Source organism: Poromitra crassiceps, assembly GCF_964638095.1.
Source record: "Poromitra crassiceps genome assembly, chromosome: 16".
Lineage (NCBI taxonomy): Eukaryota > Metazoa > Chordata > Actinopteri > Beryciformes > Melamphaidae > Poromitra > Poromitra crassiceps.
The window spans coordinates 18,178,812-18,199,037 of record NC_139645.1 but is presented as its reverse complement, the minus strand read 5'-3'; the positions used below and the strand labels follow the sequence as shown (position 1 = coordinate 18,199,037).

Here is a 20,226-nt window from a genome sequence, read left to right as displayed (position 1 = left end):
TGAGCGTTCTGCCACAAACTGGCTGCCGTGAAATCACCCAGGTGGGTGCTACACATCGGTGGTGGATCAGTTGAGTTTATAAATCCAATCAATTAATTAATTATCACAGAGACTACTGGAAGTTCTGACGTACTCATCCTTGCCAAAATCCTGGCAGAGGAAAATACTGAGCCAGGATGACAATCCTGGTATCAATTCACCTTCACAACAACATCAGTAAACAGCGAATAGAAGCAGCCTAAAACCTTATAAAACACATTTCATTCCAGGAGGCAGACTTGTGTTTTTCTGGCTAACAGTGTGAAAAAGCAAAGGCTTGTGATAAATGGGAACTATATGCATGTTAAATGAAATCAAGTGCACTCAGCTTAATTCCTAAAGCTCTGCTGCCAAGTCACTGGTTGTTTGTAGTACAAAAGAGCGAGTTTGAAGCACTTGAGAAGTGTGTTTTTAATCTACAAGCACTCAGTTGATTTGGCCATTTTATGCAGAACATTTTGCAGCAAAATTGCAAGTTCTTCCAAATATTGCAGGGACTTTAAAAAAACATGTTTTAAATCACATCTAGGTTCACGAAAGTCGCCCATAGTAGAGATTCCTATCATAATATATGTAAGGGATAATCAAGGTGTGCGTTACGATTTTAATGCACGACGTGGAGGTGAAGTGCATTAAAATTGTTTAACGCACACCTAGGAGTTGATTATACCATTGTCATTTGCCAACAATATAAAATAAAGCATTTGCAACTTTTTTGTGTGCAAGTTTGGCAATCAAAATCTAAAGTTTTTCACAAGCCATAAGTCTGTTTACACTAGCATCCCTTTGCAAACCGACTAATACCTGGAACAATCATTACCATCCCATCAGCTTCTCATGCAATGGAAACGTAGTTTTGCTGTTCCAGTAAATAAGACGAACCTTGGATACGAGCCGGTATGGCCAAGGTAATCTAGTTCGCTCAGTTCGTACAAGCTGAGGTAGCGAGTTGAACAATTGTGCTGTTTGATTAAAGAGCTGTGCAGGTTGACATGTGATTAAACCTGAGCCGAACTACGTGTGCGTTAAACGGTTTTAACGCACACCTGCCAGCCAATCAGAAACGAGTATTCACCCACACCTGGTATAAGATATATATATATATATACAGTACTGGAAATTGGTTGGCCCTGTCTGGTTGTGTTGTGGCTCATTAATGGTTAAAAGCTTAAAAGTTTACTTATTACTTTGTATCAAAAGTATGTTACTAATTACACTATAATATTACTTTTGCTACCTCGCCTTCCGAAACACTGACGTACAACCTGTTTACCCAGCTCCATTTAGAAATAAATCCACTTTATTGGAACAATAATAAACCTTACAGGAGGAGTAAACTGAATACTGAAGACTTTTTATTCATTTGCCCCTATAGGACAAAAAACTATCGCGTTCTGGCAACGCAGTATAGTCTCGCATATAGCCAGTCCTATCTCCACACTTCATTTTAATATGTAGAAGCCCAGCTGGCCTGGTGGCAGGGGAAGATGATTATTATTTTGCAGCTTTTCTGCTTCGCTTTGTTTCTATTCCAAACACGCCTGCTGTGAACGCAGCTTGCGGCTGCGCTCTGGCGTCTCGTCAGCCAGGAGCAAGGTCTTGGCACCTCGAGCGGCTGGAGTTTGTTTGTAAAAACCGTGCTGAGAAATGAGATTGAATAAAAACTTGTAAGCACGTATAAAAACTTGTTGAAGAGCACAGACCTCCGCCAAGGCCAATGGTTATTATTGCTATTATTGCTTGTCCGTGAGTCGGATACGCTCCAAAAATGTAATGGCTTCTTCCCATGCCCATGCCAAAAAGTTTCAAAATCGGGTCGGAACAGTTTTTCCATAATGCTGCTGACAAAACAGTTAGGGTGTCCCGGTTGTTGCTTCGCCCCCTCTGCCGATCTGGGGAGAGCAGTAGACTAGCACATTCTTCCTCCGATACACGTGTGAGGGGTTTCACCGGAAGGACGTAGCGCGTGGGAGGATCACGCTACTGGTAGTGTTTCTTGTCAGAATGTGTGGTGTGAGAGAGCAGAGTGAGGGGGTGGTATAGCTGCTGCTGCTCTGGAGGGTTTTAGGCTGTTTTAATACAAGCGACGAGTTGCCAGAATAAAATGTCAGCATTGTGCATTTCTAGAATCCGCGGAAATATTAACATTTCTGAACCTGTCATGGTATGTCAAAAGTGTGTGGACCCAAATGCAGAGAAACAGGCAGCAGGCAAGGTTCAGAGGAGCAAAAATGTTTGACTGAAAAACTCAAATAACAAAATAACACTAGCCAGAGGCTAGGCTAAACTCAGAAACCAAAGTCAATTTCACAGAGGACAATATTCATATACCAGGACAGGGGAAACAAAGACTCGACAAGGACTACACACAGACTGAGACAATATATAGACAGGTAACTAATGAAACATGAGGGACAGCTGGGGAAGGCAGGAACACAGAGGGCAAAACGGGAAAACTGATTGGTGGGGAGAACTCAGGTAATGGGGCAGACTAACGAGACACATAGGCAACAGGTGGGAGGAATTAAGGCAAACTATAACAAGGGAACATGGGCAACAGGTGGGGAGAAGACAGAGACTAATACACAAGGAATAAACATAACATAACTCCTTTCTCCATTGCAAGACCAATCGTCCACTGAGTCCATCTCCTCAGAAACCACACACACAACATAGCGGGCCACACCGTGGCCTGGGCGTTACAGAACCAAAATACTCTGCCTTTCACGTTTCTAGATACGTGAATATGAAGCAGAGGTGGAAGTAACTAATTACAAGTACTCAAATTACTGTAATTGGGTAGTTTTTTGAGTCATTTTTTAAATCTGTAATTTTACTAAAATTAAAAGTAAATTTAGTTTGAAGTAATGTACGTTGGTACATTTTAAATCGCTTTAGCGTACAGAATAAAATACATTCTAAGTTTTCCCCAAGTTTGCTATAAACTGCGCACCAGAAACTGTCCAATTTATTGTATTGGTCAAGCATCGCTAAAAAGGGTCTAAAACCGCACTGTGTGTGTGTGTGTGTGTGTGTGTGTGCGTGCGTGTGTGCGTGTGTGTGTGTGTGTGTGTGTGTGTGTGTGTGTGTGTGTGTGCGCATGCGTGCGTGTGCGTGCGTGCATGTGTGTGTAAGTGTGTAACTGTAAATGTATTTTTTTCTGCCTTTGTGCAGGTGAGAGCTTTTTGCCAGGCTTCAGTGGTCTGCCAACTCACATTAAATCTCTTTGAGGTGTGTGTGTGTGTGTGTGTGTGTGTGTGTGTGTGTGTGTGTGTGTGTGTGTGTGTGTGTGTGTGTGTGTGTGTGTGTGTGTGTGAGAGAGAGAGAGAGAGAGAAAGAGAAAGAGACACACACACACACAGTCATGCAGTCTGCTGCTCACCCAACCTTGTGACTTCTTCACCATTGGGTTGAGGCTCACTGACCCTGGATCAGTGTCTGTTCCAGCCTCCTGTCTGTCTGTCTTCACATCACTGACCCTGGATCAGTGTCTGTTCCAGCCTCCTGTCTGTCTGTCTTCACAAAGCCTAAAACTCCAAAGAAAGTTTCCCTGGAAAGAGCCTTCACTGTTCACAGATCAGCTCGTTATGATACTCTTGCTTTTTCTTAATTGTCTTAATTAACAGTCACCAAACACAGTTGTCCATAACCCAAACGCGTATTGGCTACGGTCCCGTGATGTCGAAAAATGACAAGAGTGATGCCAAGGGAGGTGCTGACCAAACGTCATTAATTGACAAGTCGGGAGTGAGAATGTGTCGTTTTGTTTTGTTTTTCAAAATGCATCCCATTTTCTCAATTCCTCTGCATAACTCAACCGAGTCTGATCAGACCAAACAAACAAACAAACTAACAAAAAACGCTTCACTCCATTAGAAAAATCATTTCCATTCTCACTGGAGGGTGTTTGAATAGTTTATGGTTCCTCCCTCCCCGGAATCCTGTCAATCTTTTCGTGGAAGTTGATCGTGAAGTTGTCCTTCACGAACACAGACGCCTCAGAATGACTCAGTGTCTGATCATCTGCACGTCACATCAGCGTTGTCAGGGTGCAAACATCAGGGCAGAACGTGTTACTGTGCATGGAGCTATCTGCTGCCTGCAAACATCAGGGCAGAACGTGTTACTGTGCAGGGAGCTATCTGCTGCCTGCACAGTAACATCAGGGCAGAACGTGTTACTGTGCAGGGAGCTATCTGCTGCCTGCCACGCATCTCACTCATGCCTCATATTTTCTTCTTTCTTCTCTCCAAGGTCTCTCCTTTGTTCTCCTGGCTCTCTTGGAGGTCATCAGGGCTTTGAAAATGAAATAAATATGGCAGAGGAGAAACTGTAGGCATGCCACTGCACACAGACTCGGGTACGTTCAGCACCCTCTTTATTGTTTCTGTTGTCTCTCTTGAACCTATGGTGCCGAAGCAAAGCATGTGCGGATGTCGTGGGTGTGTTTTATCCAGGAAAACCAAATCATGGGCCAAACTATACAGTATGATCAAAATGAAAAGTATATATTGTGAGGATTTTGTTGATGATGAGTTGGGTCCACAATTGCAAGCTTTTTTTTTTTTTTTTTTTTCCCACAGCGCTGGGCCAGCAGGCCCGGCCGGGGTCAGTCAGAGGATGGCAAAGTCAGGACACTCAGGCAGTCAGTCAGTCAGTCAGTCAGTCACTCACTCACTCACTCACTCACTCACTCACTCACTCACTCACTCACTCACTCACTCACTCATTCACTCACTCATGGATGTTTATTAATAATAATAATAATACATTTTATTTGGAGGTGCCTTTCAATGCATCCAAACCTTACAATGCATATAACAACAGTTCTGCATATAACAGCCCCAACAGCCGCCCCAACCGACCAGAGGAGACGCTAGTGCAGCGACCACGATACATACCCTTAATCCGGCTTCCCACCCGCAGACACGGCCAATTGTGCATGTATGGACGCCCGATCAAACGGTGGCTCGGACCTGTGACCCTCTCAGAATTTACACAATGGAATCGAGAATCAACTCAAATCGCATGTCCTTTTATCAGTGACTCTCAAACTTTTTCAAATCAAGAACCCCTAATTTAGTCCAGTTTAGAGTCCCAACCGCCCTATTCATAAAATGTTTGTCTCTCGGACCCAAATCTGAGAATATTTTTTACTGGTAGATGTGATTTTGTCCAGAATTCCTAGAATGTCTGTATTGTAGGTAGAGAGATAACAGAGAAACTGTAATCATATACTTTCTCTAATTGTGGCAAGAATCAATCAATTTGCTGGGGGGGCCTCAAACACCTTCAAGGACCCCTGGTGACCCCCCGGACCCCACATTGAGAACCACTGCATGTTATAATTTGTGATCCTCTTGTCACTCAGACAGTGAAGCTCGATCTGTCCAGCTCATCTGCTACCTCTCTCCCTCCCAGAGTCCAGTCGGCAACTGAATTATTAACGCTAGGATTTTGGATGAGAAAGGGACTGAATTTAAAATGTTCTTGTTTTTCTCATATTTTATTTTTTTGGCGGGGGAAGGCGATTCTCTTCAAGCGTGTCCACACTCATCCTCACACACGTGCCTGCACACCCTCCAGACCCTCTACAGTCTCTTCCACCTGGAAGGGGCTCTGAATGTCTTGTGTAGCGGAGCGCTCGTGCAGAAGGCTGCACCGGTCGACCCTGCCCTCCTCCTGCCCTGTGCCGAGCGAACGAGGGTGCGGTCGGTTCACTGAGCAGTGCCCCCGCAGCAGCAGGGGCCTGGAACACTTTAGCCCCGTTATGACTCTTTCCGTGTAGACTATGCTACCCTACAAGAGTCCCGTATGCATACTTGCCTGCGACTTTGGCTCCCAAGCAGGGGCGGACTGCATAATCGGGCACGTCGGGCAAATGCCCGGTGGCCTGGCCTGGCCTGGCCTGCAAAAAAAAAAAAAAAAAAAAAAAATTTGCAGGCCAGGCAAGGCCACTCACTGAACAGCAGGCCAGGCGCCGCCTACTGGTTTACTAGTGGTTTTATTACTTTATTCAGGTTTAAAGTGGGTGCATCTCATTGTAAAATTGGACTTGGCCCAAATTGGGCTTCAAACGGCCCAAATTGGGCTTCAAACGGCCCAAATCGGGTTTCATACGGCCCAAATCTGCCTTTAAACGAGCCAAATTGGGCTTCAAACAGCCCAAATCTGGCTTCAAACGGCCCAAATTGGGCTTCAAACGGCCCAAATTGGGCTTCAAACGGCCCAAATTGAGCTTCAAACAGCCCAAATTTTTCGCCGCCACCCTTCGGACGCCGGCACGCGCGTCGGCCCCTATCGGCCTGGCCTGCTTGGTATCTAATGCCCGGCCTGAATTATGATCCCAGTCCGCCCCTGCTCCCAAGCCATCTAAATCAGTGATACGGACGTATTTACAAATGTCACAGAAACATTTCAAAGCCACATACTTGAGCAGAAGGGTTCAGAGCTTCTCGACGGAGCGGTTTGAAAGCTCGACGCTGCTCATAAATGCCTCTTTTCATCCGAAGTCTGTGCTGGTGGTGATATTATTTTTTACCGAGCTTTCGACCTGAGTGGCGCTGTTGAGCGCCGTGACAGCTGGGAGCTCTAACCCGGAAAAATCACCAGCACAGATTCGGATGAAAAGAGGCATTTATGAGCAGCGTCGAGCTTTCTAACCCCGACGTCGAGAAGCTATGAACCCTTCTTCTCAAGTATGTGGCTTTGAAATGTTTCTGTGACACTTTTTGTTATTGTATTGTATTGTTTCTTTGACACAATACGTATCACTGAGTTAGACGGCTTGGGAGAGAGAGTCGCAGGCAAGTCTATGTATGCATACGGGACTCTTGTAGGGTAGCACAGTTTACACGGAAAGAGTCATAACGGGGCTATAGGACACTTAAGCGAGCACAGAGCGCTTAGTTCTCATCTAAGTCCACCTCCGTTTAAACCCCACCTCTCTCGTGACTTTTACTACTGTCTGGGTCCGGCTTGTAAAAACACCACACTTTGTGTGTTTATACGGCTGAGTCACGCTCAGGACCTGGAGCTGTCGTAAACGGCTTTGGGGATGTTTTGCGCCGTCTTTGTCCCACACTGTAAAGATCACGACTGGCCTCAACGGAGGGAGGGTGCAGGGAGGCGGACCGCGGTCTGGCTTTATAGCTGCCAGAGCCCTCAGATCACCATGGAGACAGATGTTTCTCTGGAAACCTTTCACCTTCTTCTGAATGGCCTCTGCCTGCTAAACAAAACGTGGTGAGGGAGCATTCGCTTATACTACGCCGCAGACACCTGCAAAAGACTTCCAAATGTCTTAGCCTTTGTTGTTAAGCATAACAATAGTGCGTTTTGCGATAACAGCATATACAGTAATTTTGTACACTTATAGCCAATTGGATATGAGGGCAAAATGATTATTTATTTATTTATGTATGTATGTATGTATGTATGTATGTATGTATGTATGTATGTATGTATGTATGTATTTATTTATTTATTTATTTATTTATTTATTTATTTATTTATTTAAGGGGGGAATGGAAATTGTAACTGCAATAAGGTTGTGTAGACTAGTCTGATATCGATGATCTTGGTGTCAAATCATACATTTCTTATGATGAGGAATTCAAATTGGGAACTTTAGAATTTCTCAGAAGCTTCCTTCTATCTCACAACTCAAGAGTCAAAATAAGTGGTTGTGGGGCACGGTGGCACGCACAGTGGTAGCGTTATTGCCTCGCACTCTCGCCTCACAGCAAGAAGGTCCTGCGTTCGATTCCGCGTGGGACGCTGTTGCCCAGGTGGGCTATCTCATCCAAAGGGCCTTTCTGTGTGGAGTTTGCATGTTCTCCACGTGCTCTCCTGGGGTTTCCTCGATATAATATGGAGGAGCCCCACTAAAAACATGCAGAAGATCATCATCTGACCAGCAGCACTGCAGCTGCCCACCGCTTCTGGTCTGAACCATGGAGGAGGACGAGCCAGGACGGGTCAAATGTGGAGGACAAATTCCACCGCACTTCCAAAGAGGATGTGTGTGTACTGCAGTAGTGGAAGACAATGACATGTTGGCCTGGTTCACCTCAACAGAGCTGCAGGCAGAAGAAGACAGAACTTAGATTGTAACACTCTCATTGATTTTACTTACTGATTTTATAATGTTGGCCTTAATTCAGTGTTCAGAAACTCTTTTCTTGTTTTCTTTTTCTTTTATGTATGTACTTTTATCCATCTGTTTTTATCTCTCTCTTTTAATCATGTACTTTGCATTGCACACACATTGTGTTATATAAATGAAACTTGAGTAAACACTGAAACGCCAGCTGATATGAGGCTTTGAAGGCAGCTGTCACCTCTGTCTTGCTCTGTGTGGATCCTACCGTGTGTGACAGCGTTTGCGGCACTGCCTTTATCGATTTCCGTTGAAGCAGACCGCGGGGCGTCAGACCGAGCGAGCGGAGAGCAGAGAGAGGGGAGGCAAGACCGAGCGAGCGGAGAGCAGAGAGAGGGGAGGCGAGGAGGTCGATGGGTCGAAACCTCCAGCATGAAGGCATTTTTACTCCACAGATATTTAGAGAGCCTTTCAGGTGGAAACACTCTGGCAGAGGTGTGTGCCTGGCCTGCCCACACACATGCATACATGCTGCGGAAATACTCTTACTGCTAGAAAAATGTAAAGGCAATGGGAATTTTTATTTTAAATCTCGCCCTATTTTGATTATGGTACAAATGGAGCCTAGTATGTAATGATTTCAAGCAGTGGTTCTCAAACTTGTTCACGTCAAGGACCCCTAAACTGACACAAATTAGACCACGGACTCTCCATGTGATAAGATTTTGTCCCAGCTGGGTCCCCCCATCTGATACAACTTTTGATATTCGATGTTTTATTGCAGAAAGTGTATGAAACCCATGACCAAAATAGTCAAACATTCTGGCATTGTGTTGTAAAAAATAATAAAAAAAATCTTGGCATGACATGAAAACAGGCACAGCACATGGAAAACAGACATGACATCAGCAGATCACAGATCTGCGTATATAAATCAGTGCATTATAGTAGCTGCTGATTATAACAGTATATAAAATAATAATAAGACTGGCTAGACCCGCTAGACAGAGTTAAACTAAGTAAATAAAATATTAGGGTTTGACATTTCCATTCAGGGATTTAATCGCATGTGGTATGAATGATTGTTTAGACCTTTTTTTTTTAAGGTAGAAGGTAATAGATCGAACGCTGTGCACAGAAGGTGCTTATGGGGTCAGAGATAATATTATCTGCTTTATTGAGAGACCTGGATCTGACTGTAAATGTCTTCTAGGCTGCTGAGTTTAAAGCCCAGCAGTTTTTTCCCTGTGTGCTTCTGTTGCGTTACGTAACAAAACCAAAAGTTAAGACACTCTCAACAAAAGCACTGTAGACATCAAATAAACCTCTTGTCCCACTGCAGCTTATTATCTAAGACAACCCCAAGGTATTACTCCGTGACTGACTGTATAGGCTGTGCCTCTAATGGCTGTCAGACAGGATGTGGGCTCTTTCCTGAAGTCTATAGATCTTTAGTCTTTGAGGTGTTCAGGAGGAGATGGGAGTCTTCACACCACACCTGATGAACTCCTCTAGTGATGGATCAAACCATGTTGCAGGCGATCAGCTGGCAGGTAATGGCCCTCTGCTTTCTGAACAGCCTCACACACATCGGCACATAATCAGACTCTCTTGTGGTTTCTCACGTCTCACTGAATCACACCGGCCAGCACGCCGCTGCTAATTGGTCAGAATCCAGTGGGCCGGCGGCCAGGAGCAGACCGCTAACGTTAGTTAGCCTCAGCTGGTCTCTCGCGGTGAGAGTCGCTAAGTGCCATGATGACAGATTCAGAGGGATGAATGGCTTTTGGCAGTCGCTCACTTGGGAAATGGCTCGCTAGCTAATAGTCCAGCAGCCGCAGGCCGCGCTGTCCTCTGTGCTGTGTTAGTGTTTCCCGTGTGTCCTTTCAAAAGATCAAGTTCACATGACTCATTTTTAAATGATATTAAAACTACCTATTTTTTTTTCCTGATTTGCCTCCCATTTTTCTCCCCAATTGCACTTTAGGCCAATTCCCCCCTTTTTCTGCCCCGGTCGCTGCTCCTCCCCTGCGGCGATCTGTGGCGAGCCATAGACTAGCACCATGCTTCCCCCGATACATGCCAGCCGCTTCTTTTCACCTGACAGCGGGGAGCTTCACCATCAGGACGTAGCACGTGGGAGGATCACGCTATTCCCACCAGTTCCCTCCCGCTCCGAACAGGCGCCCCCACCGACCAGAGGTGGTGGACACGTACCCCTAATCCGGCTTCCCACCCGCAGACACAGCCAATCATCCCTGTAGGGACGCCCGACCGCAATGGGGGCGCGAACCTGCGCCCCACGTGTTGGTTGGCAGGGAATCTACCTCTACACTACCCGGACGCCCATGATATTAAAATGATTACCACAACACCAAACCAAGCTTGTTCACCACCTTCCATGCAGGACCATTTTCTCTGAATGCTGCTTTTAGGAGTAACTAAATTTAGGCAATTTCGATGAAAATAATAAATAAATAAATAAATAAATAAATAAATAAATAAATAAATAAATAAATAAATAAATAAATAAAAAATGCAGTGGAAATTAAAACTGGCTGGAAGGAGGACAGAAGGAGAGCCACTTCACTTCAGAGAGGTCCTGCCCAGCTGATGGGGGGGGTGCTCATTCTCATTAAGTCCCTTTTATTCTGCCTCTCAGATAAGTCTTCCTCCTCACTGAGCTGAGAAAATAGTGTTTTCTCCTCACTGAGCGGGCGGCTGATTCCTTAATGAAGTAGACTAACTGCCCTCAGTAAAGCGTTCCTGGCCTGATTGTTTCCCTCCTTTGGGCAGGACGGCGAGGTCCAAAGGGTGACAGAACGTTTAATTTTCTCTGTTTCCATATTCATGAAAAATAATGAGACATCTTTCAGGCTTTGATTCATAAAACAGCAGCCCCCCGCCCGCCGCTCAGCAGGTGAGCTCAAAGAAAAGAAAACATCACATGATCTCACATCCTGTTTCGCTCCAAGGATCAGTCTGGACTTCGACGAGGGGTAATGTTAATGTTAGTACAGTAAACACAGCCATAAGTGCAGTTATTACAGAAATAGACTAAGAAGAGTATGCACCAGCGGAGTCTCTTTGCGGAATTTTTTTCCCCGCCGTTCTTTCTACTGGATTTTGATTGGATTCTGCGACACTGATTGGCTGAAGGAGTTTGTCTGTCAAGACAAGTAGTTCCCACCCACTGACATCACTGTGGGGGGGGGGGGGGGGGGGTTACCAGAATGGTTTTTACCAGGCTACATTTTTTTTTTTTTTTTTTTTTTACCTTTATTTATACAGGGGGAGTCTCACTGAGAGCAATGCTCTCTTTTTCAGGAGCGCCCTGTTCGCATTCACACACACATTCATACCTGGAAGCTGACCAGTACAACCACAGTCTGATCTGCTGGCCACTGAGCAGCTCCACTGGAGCAGTTGGGGTTAAGGGCCTTGCTCAAGGGCACCTCAGTGTGGTAATGAGGGGAGCGTACCTATGTTCCCCGGGTCCTATGTTCCCCGTTTTTCACTAACCTCTCCCAGCCCCCACGCCAAACCTAACCTCTCCCACCCCCACGCCTAAACCTAAGGTCGGCATTGCGGCTTCTATGTTCCCCGGTCCCACAAAAACGGGGAACATAGGACCCGGGGAACATAGGACTCTGGGAACATATAGGGATGACCCCGTAATGAGAGAGGGGCATGATGGGGGTCCTTCCCCAGACATAAATAAATACATAAATACATAAATAAATACATTTGCAATTTAACATATTCAAATACTTTGTGGGGATTCTTTTAAAACTTCACTAAATCAGTTTATCTAGCTCAGTAATCTCCTACTTTACATAGGGTAAATATTGTATATTTTATTTCGAGATTTTCACGTCAGTTATTTGTGCTGTAATGGTTATCGAAGATGGCACTCGCTTATTCATTCACTTCTGCACTGCTGACATTTTAGTTCAATTTTCTCTGCTTCAGCCAACATTTGTATTTCAAGGGGCATAAATTCACCGTCATCACAATGTAAATTAATTTAGAGAACAATAAAGCCACGGATGAAAGGAACCCGCCAACATGGTAATGGCTGTATTTTCAAACACAATGCATTCATTTTTCTTTCAATTAAATCTGCATACATTTCCACAAAGGAACAATAAATCTCACCTCAGATAACCTACCTCTTGCATCAACCTCCTGACTGAGGACAGGGCTGGGGCGTTCTGTCGTCATATATTTATCAAAAATCTGGTGCAGTAGGAAAATTGGTTTTCTGTTTGAACTGAGCAAAGTAATTCCCACACTGGTATATTTCTCATGATGCTGATATGTAGAAACCTCTGCACTATTAATAGTGGCATTGACCCACTCTTCTGCAGATATATATGCTCAGCAGAAGCAGAAGCAAGGTTTGTTGGATCATCTTTTCCAGAAGATGTTGGTCCAGTAAAGAGGAGACCATCAGAGAGATCACAGTCAGCCTCAGAGGGGCTGCAGGAGTGTTTGGAGAGGGGCACGGAAACCTAACGGGGGGCTGAAGAAGACGAGTGGAGTGGAGGAATGAAAATGTGCATTATTGTTGTTGACACATTATCATTATGAATAATGTGTACGGTGAAGTGCGTTGAGGATGGGAGAGAGCAGAGTCAACAACATGACAGGACAGGAGGAGTCAGGGGGAAGACCTTACTAATGAACAGAGGAGGAGAGGAGGAGGCAAGCACCTCTCCACCCCGCGGGCAAGGAGAGGTGGAGAGGAAATGAAATGTGAATTCCTGATGGAGGCCAGTGAGCGAAACAGAAGCTAATTAATGACTATCGTAACGTGCTTGCTTTATGAATGTATATTAATTTTTTTCTAGTGCAGTTGGCATGGCAGGATCTTTACAGTATGTGAAAATAATTATGTACGTATACATACGATGATGTGATTAATCAATGGATATGGTTCAAATAATATGTGAACCATGTTGTGAATACCATTATGGTCTAGGTGTCTAGTATACCACGCTGTGTGTAACGGCTCTGGCTCACAATGGACCTAAAAGTCCCTCTTTGATGTAATCAATGTATAGATATTACAAATCGCATGGTTTACTAATCCATGGTTTAGGAGTAAATGAACGAAAACCATGCCCATCGATGTCCTGATGTCCACAGTTATCCTTATTGCACTGTGTAGATTGATGTCTTCAATATTCACTCAATCAGCACAGAAATGTTTTTTTTCTTCTTATTGGACGATATAGAAATAAATGGTAAAAAAAAAAAAATTAGTCATGAACATTCCAGGCTCAGAATGTTTTTCTCGTTTAAGCCCTGGAGAGCAGAATGCAGTGCAGCAGAGAAGCAGAATCACTCGCTGTCCTTGACTGGAGAAACTCTAGCTCCACTTTCCCTGTAGGCTGTATAGAACCCACAGCTGAATGCAACAAGTACCCACCTGCATTCTCTGGGGGCTGTCGAAAGGCATTGTGGGTAATGTGAGAAAGCGCTAACCGCAGTAGAAGTTAGACCAGGCACACTGGAAAGTGACAATGGTGGGTAAAGTTCCTGAAAGCCACACTTGAGTAAGTAGGCCAGATATATTACCAGAAAAAAATACTTTGGTTAAAGTTAAAGTTACAATATTACTTCAGTAAATCTTAAATATCTGATCATTACTGTACTTATGTATCAAATGTAATTTTCTGATATTAAATGTACTTAAGTATTTGATATTTAATTCACTTATTGAAAGTAAAAAGTATAAGTAAAAGTTGGCAACAACGTTATGGTTCATTGCCGCCACCAAGTGGTGTGTATTGTGTGTGGAGTGTGGATTGTGATTCACGTAACTTGTCAGCTAGGAGCACTGATTCGCCAAAACAAGGCGACATTTCCTTTTATTTTTTATGTTTGCAGTAAATCGCCAAATAATGCAAATCTTACAGAAATCTCAAAATGTCAAAGTTCTTGATACTAAATCACAGCATGATTCTTTTCTATGGTGTTCCTCAAGGTCTTGGTGTTAATATTTTGGAGGGATATCAGACACCCTGCACCATAGTTTATTAATACCATGGTCAAAATACATGAAACCAGAATTGACACCCCCGCCTTTTCTTTCTTTCCATCTTTCTTCCCATAACAACATTTTAACAATACTATAAATCTATAGTTTTCTAGGGTGGAGACTCACTTCTGTCACAAATGGTGACTGACACCACCACAGACAGAGCCCACTTAGCCCATTTGAACTAAGATAGTGAGTGCCGAACTGGAAATGTCCACGATTTTCACTTCAGAAATCTGGTCACCTGACCTTATGCAGCAGGAGAAGCTGCCATGTGGACAGTACAGAAATGAACTCCATTATTAAACTTCTTTCTGTCTCTCTCTCTATAAATGATATCTGCCAGTAAGATGAGGATGTCATAGTAGTCAGAGCACAAGTGTAATGAATCCATTACTGCTTTCTTCTGTTCCTCTCAGTCAGCACTTGAGGAGAATAATCCATCGCCGGCCGCCGGACACTTTTAGCTCCACTCCAGCATCAGCTTCCTTCCCCACAGAGTCAAGGACCCCAACAATGTCTCTTCATAAATAAGCCCTTCCTTTTCCTCTGGCCCCGACTAAAGTTCAAAGGTCAACTGAAAAGAGACCGCCACTTCCAAAGTGCCCTAATGACTTGACGTCACTGAGTTTACTGGATTAGTTTCAGTGTTTGGATGGCAGTAACAGCTCTGACTTTCCCAAATACTTTGTCAGGATCGGACACAAAATTCTTCACTCAACCGGATTTGGAAAGTAACAAAGTACACTTACTCAGGTACTGTGTGTGTCAAGTCAAGTACAATTTTGAGGTACTGGCACCATTTAGTGAGACTTTCTTCTTTACCTCCATTACATTTTACTGTAAATTCTTACTGCTAATACCGCTATAATTTTACTCAATTGAAGTTTTGAATGTGTAACTTTAGCTTGTTTATGCAAGGCCCATATGGCCTCTGTTCTAGGCCGTTGCGCAAGCCATTCTAGCTCTATAATGCTCCATTTTCAGACGATTCTGTTCAGGGTGACTAAGTTGTAAAACATAAATCCAGCTGGAAATAAGGTCCAAGTTGTAAAAAACTGAATTCTCCTTTAAGAAAGCAAGAAGGAGCGAACAATGTGTTGCTTCATCATATTCGCTTTGTAAATAATTTTTGTCAAAAGTAGTTTATTGCTGCATATTAATGCTTGGAGTTTACTCAATATTATTATTTTCTGTCTAAAATACATTTTTTAATTTGTTCACAAACTACTTTTGACAAAGATTGGGGGACCCCCTGCAGTACCTCTGTGGACCCTCTAGGGGTCACGGACCCCCGGTTGGAGACCACTGCACTACAGAGATAGAGCATCATGAAGGTTACACACCACCCGAAAGCCAGTGGTGGGTATAGGTTCCTACAGCGTCCGTGTTGCTGAGCCTCTCTGATTGGGATGCTCCTCAGGCGGGACACCCCGACATTGACGACTCTTAACCACGAAGCCGACTGACTCTGGCTCCTCAGGTGTGGACACACCCCGACATTGATGACTCTTAACCACGAAGCCGACGGACTCGGGCTGGATTTCCGCCGTTGTTGTCACAGCTGATTTTAGATGTCACACTTTGAAAAAGCGGAGAACTTTTGAAGTGGGTCTCCAGAGGATGAGACCCAGGCACACGCTGGATTCTGGGTCTGCTTTGAAAAAGTAGCCGTCATTCACTTTAGAGTCCAATTCCAAAGCTATGCATCTCAAACAGGCTTGAGGGAGGGGAGGGGGATCTCACTCTACACTACTCAAATGCCTTAAGCATGCAGACACACACGTCAGGATCACAGGCCAGGGTGGAAATAGCTTTGCTAAGTGTTTGTAGTGGCTGTATCTCCTCCCATCAGGCAGGAGATACAGAAGCATCAAGAGTAAAACATCTTGCTTCAGAGATAGCACCTATACCTCATTGCCATTAGACATCTGAACTTGCACTGATTCATTGATTATGTTTGACCTGTAGCACTTTAAACTGTATGCTCTGCTGAATACGATGCTGCTGGATACTGTTCCTGAATGTTATTTTGTTCTTGCGTTAAATGGTTATTGTTTGTACTGTATGGTGTGCTGCTGCACTGTCTTTGTCTTTTTGTCTGAGAGTGAACCAAGACAAATTCCTAACAACTATGTTGACATGGCAATAAATTGATTGAATCTTGAATCTTGAATCTTGTTTAGAAAGCAGCCCGCGGTGCGTTCAGACACTGTTACAGTCACACTTCTGCTCTCCTCAGAAGATCTGCGTCATTGCGTTATTGGAGTTAGCCGCCGCCCGTTGGCTGTCACACTGCAAAGAGAGACTTTCAGACGAATGTTTCAAGAGCAATTCTCCATCTGTTGCACAGGTGGACTCTGCCCAGTGGCTCAAAACACCACTCACACCTTCATGAATCACCTGAGATAACAATTAATGTCTCCTTCTGCTCTGCCAATGCACTTTGAATGTCTTATTAACAATACTGTCATATTTTGAGAAATTTGTCACAGCCCCATGTGTTGGTGAACTTATGGAGCCATGTGGCTTGGTGCTCTGAGCTTATGATGTGAAACCAAAATGCACCTGGAAGCCATTTTTCAGGTGTTATCCATGGAGAGATGGATCATTCTCAGCTGCTTCTGGACTGGAAAGACTTGACTATGAAACCATCTTCAGCAGACAGCTGATGTCCGCATCCAGCAATCATATGTCTGTGTATTTATTCCTAGAATGTAACAATAATATATACAAGGGGAGATGTAGCCTTAGCCAGTATTTGATTATAAATATTACAAACACTTTGCCTATTCAAAACATGACACATTTGAATCATTTTGAATTGACTAGTCTAGCCTAGTTTGTCTGATCTAGTGCAGTAGGGCAGGCTATCTGGCCTGTATATGATGAGATGGTAAAACCCCTTGAGACTTGAATTGATAAAGGGCAAATATAAAAATAGACTTGAACATTAGACTAGACTGAATTTACTCCATGGAGTGCTGCACTCATCTCACCATTTTATTTTGTTTTTATCAAACAAACTGAGAAACCACTGTATGGCTACACAGTATAAGTCGATACTGCTGTGGTCTACTCCCAGCTGGACGTGCCTGGAACACCTCCCCAGGGAGGTGACCAGGTGGCATCCTTACCAGATGCCTGAACCGCACCTCAACTGGCTCCTTTCTACCTGAAGGGGCTCTACTCGAGTCCCTCACGGATGACTGAGCTTCTCACTTTGTCCCTAAGGGCCAGCTCCTGAGGAAACACATTTCGGCCGCTTGTATCCGCCATCTTGTTCTTTCGGTCAGAGGTTTCTCGGCGCAAAAGGCATTTTCGCCGTTCTTCCGAGTGGATTTGGATTGGATTTGGCAACGCTGATTGGATGAAGGAGTTGTCTGTCAAGGCAAGTACTCCCGCCCACTGAGATCACTGTGGACGGCTCGGAGTCCAGACTGATATGCAGAGTGAACCAGACTGTGAGATCACGTGATCATTATTATCCGGATGGTTTTTAACAGGATGGGTGTGAATGAGGCGCAAATCTAATTCTCCTATGAATGTCCATTAGACTAAAAACTTTAATACTTCCTCTTTTACTTACTTGCTGCTCCCGAGTGTTCCAGCCATGTCCAGTCCTGAATATTGATTATAGCTTCTCTCTGCATCAGTGAGCTGTTGCCACGATGTGGATGACGCAGGCCGGACGAGGGCACAGGGATAAATCTGTCACTTTCACTGTACTGACTGAACACACCCCACTGCTCTGTGTCTCCCGCTCCTGTCCCGTCACGTGGAGGTCTCCCGCTCCTGTCCCGTAACGTGGAGGTCCCGCTCCTGTCCCGTCACTTGGAGATCTACAGTGGATGACTCTACTTATACTGAACACACCCCACTGCTCTGTGTCTCCCGCTCCTGTCCCGTCACGTGGAGGTCTCCCGCTCCTGTCCCGTCACGTGGAGCTCTCCCGCTCCTGTCCCGTCACGTGGAGATCCACAGTGGACGACTCTGTTGGGGGAGAAGCCGACCGGCACGAAATCACTCGGGGAGTCGTCCAATTACTCAGTCCGCAGTCTCTGTGCGAGTCAGACAATTAGAAATCGTTACCCATTTGCCACCTCGCTAACTCACAAACACGGGGGAACAAAGGACTAATGTCTCAAAAATAGAAGAGTAATTGGGAGACAAACCTTTCTCGCGCGTTGTCGGCGTCGTGGTTTCCATAGCAGCGGTGATTAAGGCAGGTTAATGAACGTCTCAGAACGTGTCTGATGGAGGAAAACAGCTCTTCAAGTCCAGAGCCCCACTCACAATCTCTCTACTAATATAAGGTGTGTGTGGGGGGGGGGGGGGGGGGGTTCCGCACAATTGCCCAGTTTCTCTACAGGCAACACACCCAATAATAATAATTATTGTTATTATTATTAAGTAATCATTAATGATAATTAATTATAATAATGACAATAATTATAATCTAAATGAAAAATCGTTCCATGTGGGCTTTTGGTTTTGATGAGTTTTATCCAATCATATGTGTGGTGGCCTGCAGAAACCCCTTCACATGTCCCTGCTGAACATTATGGTAACGAGCCAAATGAGGTTGAAAATGAGTTTAGCAGGTATTTTGATTTTGAGTGATTTGGTTACTTTCATCTCCATAGTACATCATGGTGAATAATTGTTTTCATAAAACACAGGGGAAAGTATTTATATTTATGGTTTTGTTGGAATGCCACTGTAGAAAATACAACGTTGTGGAATGTTCAACGTCAGTTTTCTCATGCTTTACTTTAAGACACACAACAGATTAAAATACTCTTACAGTAACTTTTGATCTGAGAGAGCTATTGCAGTCATTCAAAAAGTTATATAGGCTATTCACCTTATGTTCCAACACAGGGTCAGCCAGTTACTTCCTATTGTGTTTACACTTCCTGTGACAGTGACAATAGTGACGAGGTAAAACAGACGGTGTTTTGAACAGGAAGTAATAACACAACTGGGTCAAGTGGGCGGGGCTACATAAGGTGAATGGGGGGGAGTTTCTATTTTATGGAAATGTAAAAAAAAGAAGAAAAAAAAGAAAGTCAAATGAAGGGTTTTTGCAGGCCATCACACATAATATATTCAGTGAATCAAAGCAATATTTTAAGTCATTTTAAGTAGTTCTCTTTTTTGGCTGTCAAGAACAGGGTTTGTTTGTATGTCTGTCCCCACAAAAGTAGACCAATCACAGCTCACTGCAACCTGCTTGAAGTCAGCCAGGTGGATGCTACACATCTGTGGTGGATGAGTTGAGTATATATGCTCCTCCTCCTCCCTCCCCTGATATGTGAAGCGCTTTGCGTGTCTTGAAAGGCGCTGCTATATAAATCCAATCAATTATGAGCGCGGGCGTCCAACAGCTCTGAAACGAAAAGCAGTCACACACGATTTAGCCGCAACAGAAATGTGAATATATCCGCAAATAACCATGCAAAGATAAGGAATATACATCCGGCACGCATCATCATCGCCAGCCACGACGTCTCCCCGTACACCGCCCCAGACGCGGAGGCGCTGCTGTCCCCCGGTGAGCGAGACGATCCCCTGCATGGCTACTGCGGCTCTATGCTGACATGGTGATTATGGATTCCTCCAACACACACAAACAATGAGTCAACCACATATTCCCCCTGCATGCACGTCATCACATGGCCTCCAATAACAGCGTGGTAAGAAACAAATCATTGATGTGGAAATCCATACGGGCATTGCTAAACCGCACACACGGCTCCATGGATTATTAAACCATGCCCTCGATTTAGTAATCAGTGTGCACAAACCATGCCTGCGGATTAGTAGACCGTGCACACGGATTTGTAAAATGTATATTGATAACGTCAAACAGGGACGCCGCAGAGGCCCACAGAGTTGCATATAAATGAAAAATAAATAATGAACACGTTTTTTCTACACGTGAGTTATTGGGAGTAAATAGGTTGTTTTTGTCACCAAAACACATGATCGGATCATAAACGAGACATTATCATGGTTGTGGCTCACAGACAGGTGG

The 20,226-nt window shown here is 44.3% G+C and overlaps 1 pseudogene across 1 annotated transcript in view; it reads left to right on the top strand.

Annotated features, from left to right (window-relative positions):
- Positions 1-938: 938 nt before the first annotated feature.
- Positions 939-20,226, top strand: part of LOC310791482 (zinc transporter 7 pseudogene) — a 35,401-nt pseudogene continuing 16,113 nt past the window's right edge. Inside the window, exons 1-2 of the transcript in view lie at positions 939-947; positions 5,626-5,745. The product of the transcript in view is annotated as a zinc transporter 7 pseudogene (transcript). The remainder of the gene's footprint in view (positions 948-5,625; positions 5,746-20,226) is intronic.